We start from the raw sequence: 9,837 nt of genomic DNA, 5'->3' as shown, positions 1-9,837 counted from the left end.
GGATTAAAATATCGAAAACATGCGCATATAATAGGCACTCAGAATTCAAAAATATGCGCTATAAACAAGTAAAATATGCAATTAAAAACGTTTTCCCAATATTTTATTGCCGGTAAAAAATATATAACACATGTATTTTAACAAGAATATAACGAAAGCAATTCATTTCAGAAAATAATACAAATTTATGTATAAAATTAGTTTATGATCAAGCAGACAGTTACAATCTTGTGTAAATAGAAACATTGACAATTTAATAGTTGTTCAGATGAATGTTTGGTTGGTTTATGTGGATTGTCACCCAGGTGACAAGCAATTAGCAAGTTTGCCATTTTGATTCCACAACTCTAAACCCTTCAGCCATTTGGCGGTTTTAATGAATTTCAGTACGTCATACATAGAGGCAGTTGCACTCTAAAGCTGAAATTAGTCAAGAACGTAAACCTACCGGTACGTAAACCCGAGTCAGCTGACACGATCTGTCTTACCAAAGCGCCATGTAAATGAAAACTCAACACCGCAGAATTTTTCTGTAGTTGTAGCCCGTAGCGCAGAAATCTGCGGAATTTAGATTTTTCCGTGTCAGCTGATTTCTCCTTCTTTAGATGGTTGCCAGTTCGTCAGTTTTACAGATGGTAAAAAAGATACAAGTTCCTACTCAAAATATGTTTAAAATATTTGAAATTTACTATTGAATAAGGTTTTTGTTGAAAACTAAGTAGTTTATATTTAGCTAAAATCTATTATAGCACGAAAAATTGTAGTTGAAAGGGTAAGTTTATGAAAAGGCATTGATGAGTGGCAACAGTGTAGTAAGCAACACTGAGGGCTCCAGTAATCGACAAAATTCTGCGTATACAGACTGCGTTTAAGTATACGTTCTGCGTTCTCGACTAATTTCAGCTTAAAGCATTCTGATTGGCCTTCATGTGATAAATTTCGGTAATTTTTGCGTGGGACACATTCAGTGCTGAGCAGCTCCTTGCTAATTTATCAGCTTTCTCCTAACTCCTCCATCAGTTGAGATCTAGCAGATGCCTCAATGGCCGCTTGGCTATCCGAGAAGATATTCAGATGAATATTTGAAAAAATATAAGGTATTTTTTCGCCAAGAGATTTCGCACACAATTTAAATGGTTGTAAATCGAAGAAAAGCAAAAATATGCGATTATTTTAAAATATACTAAAATATGCGCAATAAATATACAAAAACAGGTATTTTTGCAAAATGTGCAAAGCCATGCATTTACTGCAAAATATGCACTAACGATTGAATGCAATTTTAAAGAAAATTTCATGATTCGTAAAGCTAACTTAATCATTTCCATTTGAAGATTTCCAGTAAAAACATGCATTCGCATGAGATTTCGAGCAAACAAGATATGGGCGAAATTTTTTTACATGAGAGAAGGTTTATTTTATTTTTCCATGGCCATATTATTGCCTTTTTATAATCCGGCAACATTGACTAAGAATTTTTCACTTGTATAAACATTGATTTAGGTATTTGCAAAATTTTATTTTTTCTGCAGATAGGTTACATACAAACGTAGTATATGGTCATTCATATTCATTTCATAAATAATTAATTCTGGAGAGTGGGACACTCCGATCGGAGTGAAAACGGCAACGCTGGATATTAGAGAAAAAATGGCTAAAAGGTCTAATAAATTCATAGATTTCAGTTCCGGAAACTATAATTGAGGACAATTCCCTATTTACGCATTTAAGTTACAATTCGGCACTTAACCGTGATTGCGCATATTGGACATTTCCATTAATTAGGTATAGTTTAGAAATAAAAGGGACTGATGCATTGGCTTAATCCATTTCTGATTTGGAGAATGTGAGTGCATAGCAAAAAGTAAAAGTAAGGGCCTGTGCCAATCAGTAGAAAAGTTCTATAGCGAAAAAACTTTTTACTATGGTGAGAAAATTTTACATTTTTTATTTATTTATTTACTTTAATTAATTTGTACAGGTAAGACATATTCCCATAGTCATAGTCGCAAGTTAAAACGTTTTCTTGTTAAAATACAGTTTTAAGTTTAGAATAGATTTTTAAGTTGTGTCAATCATAGACATCTTAGAAACAGGTTTTTGTTAAGATGAGAGAGAACAGTGCTATCCATATGAAGAGAAAAAATTTACCCGGCAATGTATAGAAATATGAGTACTTTAGTTAGCTCACCCTGTGCCCGCTGCAGGATTGCGGATTTAGCAAGCCGGGAAGTCGTGGGTTCGAATCCCACTGCCAGGGAACATTTTATTTACATATTTTTTTGTTCTTTTAAATATCATTTAAATTTTTGTTGTTTAATTACAGTTGCTGTGGCCTTTTTAATTAAAATTAAACTCCAAAAAATTTGATTAATAGCGAAATAATTATACGAAATACCAAAAAAAAAATTATATAATAAAATAAAATGTTTATGTTTAAATAAAAATATAAAATAAATTTTTTTTTGGAATCGCTCGGAGTGGGGACCGAACCTGGGTACTATTGCGTTTACTACTTCAACAACAAAACAATTTTAAAGTTAAAATTCTGTTTTTGCTATAAAATTCATTTAAGTTGACTATGAAAGAGTTAAAATGGTGATTACAATAAAACACAATTTTAATCGTTAAAACTAGGGCTGTGCGATTATTCGATTACTCGAGCAAGTTAGTTAATCAATTATTCGGTTAATCAATTACTCGAGTAATCAAGATTTCGATTACTCAAAACGATGATTAATCAATATGATTACTCAAAAAAAATAATTTTGCTCGTTAATAGAGTTTGCTTTGGAAAATGCTTATTTTCTTTTTTACATTCTGTACATGAAAAAAATTTTTTGTTTTAATTTTTGAAAACAGAAACGTTGTTTTCAAAGTATCAAGGAACTTTAACTACTTTATACATATGTAAAGAGTTGAAATGTTGATTACTCATTTTACTCGAAATGTTGATTAATCATAAAGCATTTTACTCAAATATTTTGGTTTTTGGTTAATCAAAAATCTTGATTACTCGAGTAACTGAACTTTTGAGTAATCATAATTTCCAATTAATCGAATAATTGAGTTATTTACTTTATGATTAATTAAAATTTTGAGTAATCAATTAATCGCACAGCCCTAGTTAAAACCTTTTTCCAACTTCTCTATAACTACGGGCCATAGTCTTTTAGGTAGTACATCGAACGAATTTAATAATTACAACGAAAATGTATGATAAAACGAAAATAAAATTAAAAATACTTTTACACTATACATAATAATGGGATTATCTTTTGACCAACGGTTGAGAAAAGAAAGAGAGGAATTTTGAAAGAAAATGTTATGAATTGGGAAAAGATAATACTGCTAATTTGAAACACCCCGTCCTTCGAATAGCCTTTGTCTTAAAAGGAAGTGAGTTCCATAAACGCATTGTGCTGACAAAGAACATTCTGGATGATGCCGTGTACTTGAAAACAGAACCAGGAGATTCAAAGTCCGGGTAGACTGACAAAAATTCAGTTTTTTATATAGGTAGTGTAGCTTCTGAAAATATTTCAGCCTATGCAGAAAACAAAGATTACGAAGTTTTAAGAAATTATATACATATATTGGTTCCGAGAATTTGCGTGGTGCATGAAGATGTGTGAGCAAATTTCCTCTTAGAAAATACGAACCGGGCAGCGTTGTTTAGGCCAGTTGCAATTTGTTGAGTGAGGTCGAATCCAAGTTACCGTACACAAGCTCACTATAAAAATTTTGAGGTATTATTAGAGATTTGACTAATTTCATCTAAGTGTCTGGTGGTAATAAATAGGCGTTTCTGTACAGATTTCGAAGGGCATTGTATAATTTGCCAACCGCAATCTCGATATGGTCAGTACAAGTCAGTTTAGAGACCAAATTGGTCACTACTTCCTGAAAATATATCTTATCTCCATTGAGCACAATTTCAGGAAGACTGCTTAAGTCATATGATGCGTTCGATATAGCTATTGCTTCTGATTTGTTACATTAGGGGTTAATTTATTTACGTCTGCCCAGTTTGCTATGCGTCTTAAATCTTCATTGAGCCCGAAAAATATGTCTTCCGAAAGCCCGATCGGACGGGACATGTATAGTTGTGTATCACTGCGTAAAGATGCATCGAGGCATTGTGGCAACATGTAACTATGTCATTGATAAATAGTGTAAACAATATTGGACCTAAGATAGATCCTTGAGGAACACCAGATGTTATTGATTTTAAATTTGAGACTCTATTATCTGGAATCACTCAGATAGGTAGCTTGACATTAACATTATAGAGTGAGAGCTGAAACCATAGCTAGCTGTAAGCTTTTTATGTAGAATTTTGAAGTCAACCATATCAAAAGCCCTTGAAAAATCAAATAGTACAAGAACTGTTAGTTCATTGTTGTCATAAGCTAGACGTATATCTTCAAGAACTTTTAACATGGATGTGGCATAACTATGCCCACTTCTCAATCCTGATCGGACCTCAGACAGCAAGTTGTTTGTGTTTATATGATCAGTAATCTGCATGGCTAACAACTTCTCATACACTTTTGATACAGCAGGTAACAAACTTATTGGCCTAAATTATTTATAGGAACACGGAGATTTAGTTTTAGGAACCGGGATAACATTTGCAATTTTCCACTGACGAGGAAAACTACAAGATGCAATTGAAAAGTTTAATATGTGTGTGAGAGCAGAGGTTAGGAAGGATAAGTTTAATAAATCGTATGCTAATGCCATCGGTTCCTACAGCATTGAATGTTATCTTTTTTAGAAACAGCATTTTAGGAGGCAAGTTAGTATTAAATTTTTTGTTCAGATATGCTATTTTAGCATTCCGGATACATATGGTGACATGATTTCGCAAGAGGCGGAATGCTCCCAGTGTTTTTCATTTTCAAATCACTTCCATTTCCCATAAGCTCTTTCCCGTTTTTTTATAAGATTTGAAATTGTTGGACATATCATTTTGTACCAAATTCAAAACAATATTGTTTGCCACTTATGTTTATTTATTAATTTTTAAGGTTTTTCAATCAATTAAAATGCAGTTCATTCCCTAACAAATACCATATAAACCTAAGCTTAAGACTTTGTAGAACACTTAAAAAAAATCATCATAATTCAAACTTTTTTCTCTGAAGTGTTTTTTGAGTATGCAGTTTTATAGCCCATTAAATTTTAGTGTAATAATGTGCAAGTTTCAAGTGGCTAAAAATGAGAATTTTTTTTCCGAAGGTGTGTAACGCTGCCACTGAGATTCAAAATATGTAAATATTTTAAGGTATTTTAAAAGAGCACTTAAAAGGGGAAAATTATAGGTAAAATGGTAAATGGGGTACGAAAAATTGAGGTACTTAGACGGGTTGGGTAAATAAGCGGAAAGGTACTTAAGAGAGGGATTTTCTTCAGATTACATTCAAAAATTTACGGTGTCGAAATATGTTGGTTACTTAAGCGGGCTAGGTACTTACGCGGGGGGGGGGTCTTTAGCGGGTTTCACTGTACGTCAATTCAAAGTTGGGCGCCTTTGTGTTGAACTGCAAATCGTAAGACGAAAAGAGCATTCCACGGTCTGAGATTCCATCCTTAGGAAACTGGTCGAAAAGATAAATATAATTTTTATTGTTGACACAGAATAAATCTAGCAAACTTGGAGTAAAACGCGTCGCGAATTGATTAACAATACTTAAATCGTATAACTGAAAATTATTTACGATATTTTTACTGCGAGAATCATTATTGAGAAGATCAATGTTAAAATCTTCACATATGATGACGTGTTCATACTCGACAGTAAATTCAGATAATTTCTGAATTAAGCTCGTTAGATCATTTAACTTATTAGGGTTGTAAACACAAGCCACAAAACACTTTGTTGGAGTGTCACCTATTTCAATAAAAATACTTTCAATCTCACTTGAATTATCAGAACGATAAATTACTTTTGGTTTTAAAACTTCTCTGCAATAAACAGCAATACCACCACCACGAATGTTACCTTTTCTGTAATTTCGTAATAATACATAGTTACCCAATGAGTATGAATTATCATCAACGAGGGTTCTGAACCAAGTTTCGGTAACGCAAACTAAATCCACATTTTTATCAGCAAAAATAAGTAAGATAGTCTAATTTTTCAACCGTAAGACCACGGGTGTTTAGATGGCACATATTAAACGCTTTATGTTTTTCACAAATTTGCCTTAAAATACAACTCACATGCCCACTGTCTGCCCAATCATTAGTTAGTTTTTCCAAAGGCAATGCAAACAAGCAAGATGTTTTCAACAAAGCAGTAAGGGAAGGGAGAGAACGAGAGTGAAGTAATATAGATAAATACGGTCAATACAATAAAAAAATAAAATGAAAAAGAGCTAAAAATTAATAATGTGTAAAGCCTCGCTTTGCATAGCTTAACATATCTCTGTAACATTGCTTGTTTAGTTGTTTACTGAAATTCGGTCAGCGCTCTCTTTGTCACTGATTTTTACAGCTTCACCTTGTTGACAAGTGCGCATATACACATCTCCACGTATTGAGAAAACCGAAGCTAGTCGCTTCTGTTATTTTAATTGCAGTGCATGCTGTAAGACCTCGCGATTATTCTTTGTTAGGCATTCATGTACAAATACCTTACCATCTAAATTATGCCCAATGTCACGGAGAGCTATAGGTCTTTTGTTGGTTTTACAAAAGTTTGCAATTGGCATGATTGAAGGTGCTGCACATATTTCGTTGTCGCTTATGATTGTCACTGTGCCATGATTTTGTTTAAATTTTTGTAAAATTGCTTAGCACACTTACGATTACTATATATTTTGCTTCCATTTTTTTAAGATTTTCTAATTTGAAGTCTTCAAACTAAAAACAAAAGCACCAAAAACGCACCAAGCACAAAACTCAAAAATTTTCGCGTTTTGAATACCCACTAAATTTGGTGCGAAAAGCATCAAGTTGACAACAGTGAATGTAAACAAAAGTATATTATGACGTCAGGATTGGGTGGATGCTGTCAAATCGACGAAGAGAGTGTTAGCGGTCCGCGAATGGCGCGACCTTTATTTTCTGGATCTTGAGGTGAGCTACTATTTTTGCTCTTTCGAATGCGAAAGACAGTGCGTATTGACGGCACGTTCAACTGGACCGTTCGACACATATTACGTTTATACGCACGTATTATTTGCAAATAACAATTTGCAAAAATGGTAAAATTTGCCGTATAAACGCTGAGTTAATTTTTTGTTTGCAAATAACTAAATCACGCAAATAAGTACTGATTAGTGGTACTATTTGCAAATAAGCGCAAGACGCCGCCATTCTTAGGTTTATTTTCTTTTTCGATAGTCATCTTATTGCCTTTTTATAATCAAGACGTTGACATTTTTAACTTTATTTTCTTTTTCGATGGTCATATTATTGCCTTTTTATAATCAGGCAATATTAAAAAAGAATTTTTCACCATCTAATAAACAGTGAGTTAGGTATTTGCAAATTATTTTTATTTGCAAAGAGCTTACGTATAAACGTAGTAATACTTTAGCGAAGACTTCGCCTAAATTTTCATTTGGCGTTTGGGGAATTCCACTGACTATTAAATCAGACAGCACGACATTATTTGGCATTCGTGCAAGTGCATCTTTAACGCATTTAGATCCGTTCGAAGCTACCGGCATTCGCTTTCAGCTAACTCTGCTGTGCCAATTCGTAACTTTTTACTGCTGGAAAATTTCGACAGTTGCTTTGAGGCACAAGAAGACTATCGAGTTTGCAATATATATAATGCAGCAATTATATAGAAAATATTTGCCTTTCCTGATTTAAATTCTTCTGGAACTGAAATCATGCATTTATTAGACCTTTTAGCAGTAGCATCGCGATAGCCTTCCACTGCGTTTGGTTTAAAAGGTGAAAACACTCGCGTTTCGATTAAAATGTTATAAATGGTTTTTATTTTAAATAAACTAAATTATATATGCCAACAAAATATATGTACATATACACTTTCCGTTGATGTTATTATGTGTATTCATGTGCGCTCGGTTGTGCGGTTGACTTTGGAGTGAATCCTGTGTCCACTTTCTTTTGATCATTGAAAGTTGAACAGCATTAGGGTGTTCCTTCATAACAATCGGTTGATTGTAAACTGTCCCCCGCTGCAGGAGTGTGCTGGATAGTGCGGTCCGCAGTCTTCGAAACATTAATGTAGGCCATTTACGCGCTGTCGGGGAGCCTTGGCATTCGGACAGGCTTATGTAGTAATATTGAGGTGTGGCGGATTCGAGCTACCGCTGTATGCATTCCGCGTATAATGTTATTTAGGGATATGGCGCTTAGAGTTGGCTTCATGTTGCTGTCGATATATGGCCTTTCCTTGAGATGTCGTTCTGCAAAGGAAGAATGCGAACAATTATGCAGAGGGCGCTGCTCTATATGCATTTTAATCTTCTAAGGGCGTAGAAATATACGAGTAAGTAAGTAGTTTGTAGTGTGCTCATGGGTTAGAGCTTATTGCTTTAAAGGAGCGGGGTCTTATTTATTGCCCTAAGAGGTTTATGTTTTGAAGTATGCTCATTTGTTAGAGCTTATGGCATTGAATTAGCGGGGTCTTATTTATGCTCTTTGTTTTCGTAGTTTTGCAGTGGAACCGCTTATCACCCAACCAAATATAGTTTCTTGCGCTATTACATTATTATGTATTTTTCGGGCTCCGCGTTGGAAGTACGTCGCTTCCAATAACCAGATCTATTGGTGCTAGTTTGCTGAAATGGGGGTCAGCTAGTTCATATATATTGAACCGTTTGATATATTCACGACTTATAGGTACGGTGACCATCCGTTCGGGTTTTTGCAGGACCGTACTGTTATTTAAAGGTCTGTCCTGCGTAGTTTTTCAAAACAGAAAACCCCCAAAATGTACTGATTTTTTCCAAGTGTCCTGCCTTTGTCCCGCATTTTCTTCGATGTCTTAAAATTAACTTTTCCTAATCGAAATAAAAGCAGTGTCGATAACTAATTGATAACTACATAAGGGTAAGCTGGTTTTGAAGGTTCAACTAGTCAATGCGTTCTAAATATTGTACGGTTATGGACAATGGATGACGAGATATTGAAGACCAGCATCAAATATATCGATAACACTGTTCTGAAAATTTTGTGGTAATCGCTTAAGAAAAAAAATATTTTCCAAGCCAATTTTCCTTTCAAACAAGCGTTTTCGTAATTTTTTCGACAAACGTGTTTTTGGTACATTTCGAACCTATTCGTCAATATCTCATTAAAAAGTTATCCAATCAATAAGCGACCTACAGTCCTCTTACAAAAATATATTACTTTGCCGATTTCGATGAAAATTATTAGTGTTGCAAGCGACCAAAATCGAAAAATTGAAATTTCAATCATTTTCTTTTTACAGTAAATGAAAATCTTATGAGAAATGTAGATGTTACGGAACACAATCTGCACAAAAAATGTACATATATTTTTGCAAAGAGCCCATCAATACCTTTCGAACTGTTGGTCGTTTCATGAGATATTGAGGAATAACTGAAAAAGTACTAAAAATACGTTTTTCGAACAAATCTCGAGAACACTTCTTTGAACCATGGGTATTTTTTTCGTGTTCAACGACCCAAATCTCGAAAACACTTCTTTGAAACCATGGGTATTTTTTCGTGTTCAACGAACCAAAGCTTGCCTTACAGATTTGCTTTACAGAGGCTCATATTTCGTGTAAAGTAATATGTAATATGCCTTATTATAATATTGTAAATATTCATTACTAAAAGATTAATACCAATGAAGCAAATGTGATTTATGTTTAAAGTTTAA

Source organism: Rhagoletis zephyria, unplaced genomic scaffold (genome assembly GCF_001687245.7).
Source record: "Rhagoletis zephyria isolate East Lansing unplaced genomic scaffold, Rhagoletis_zephyria_1.1 Rzeph_scaffold_00532, whole genome shotgun sequence".
NCBI lineage: Eukaryota > Metazoa > Arthropoda > Insecta > Diptera > Tephritidae > Rhagoletis > Rhagoletis zephyria.
Note: the sequence above shows the minus strand (reverse complement) of the source record.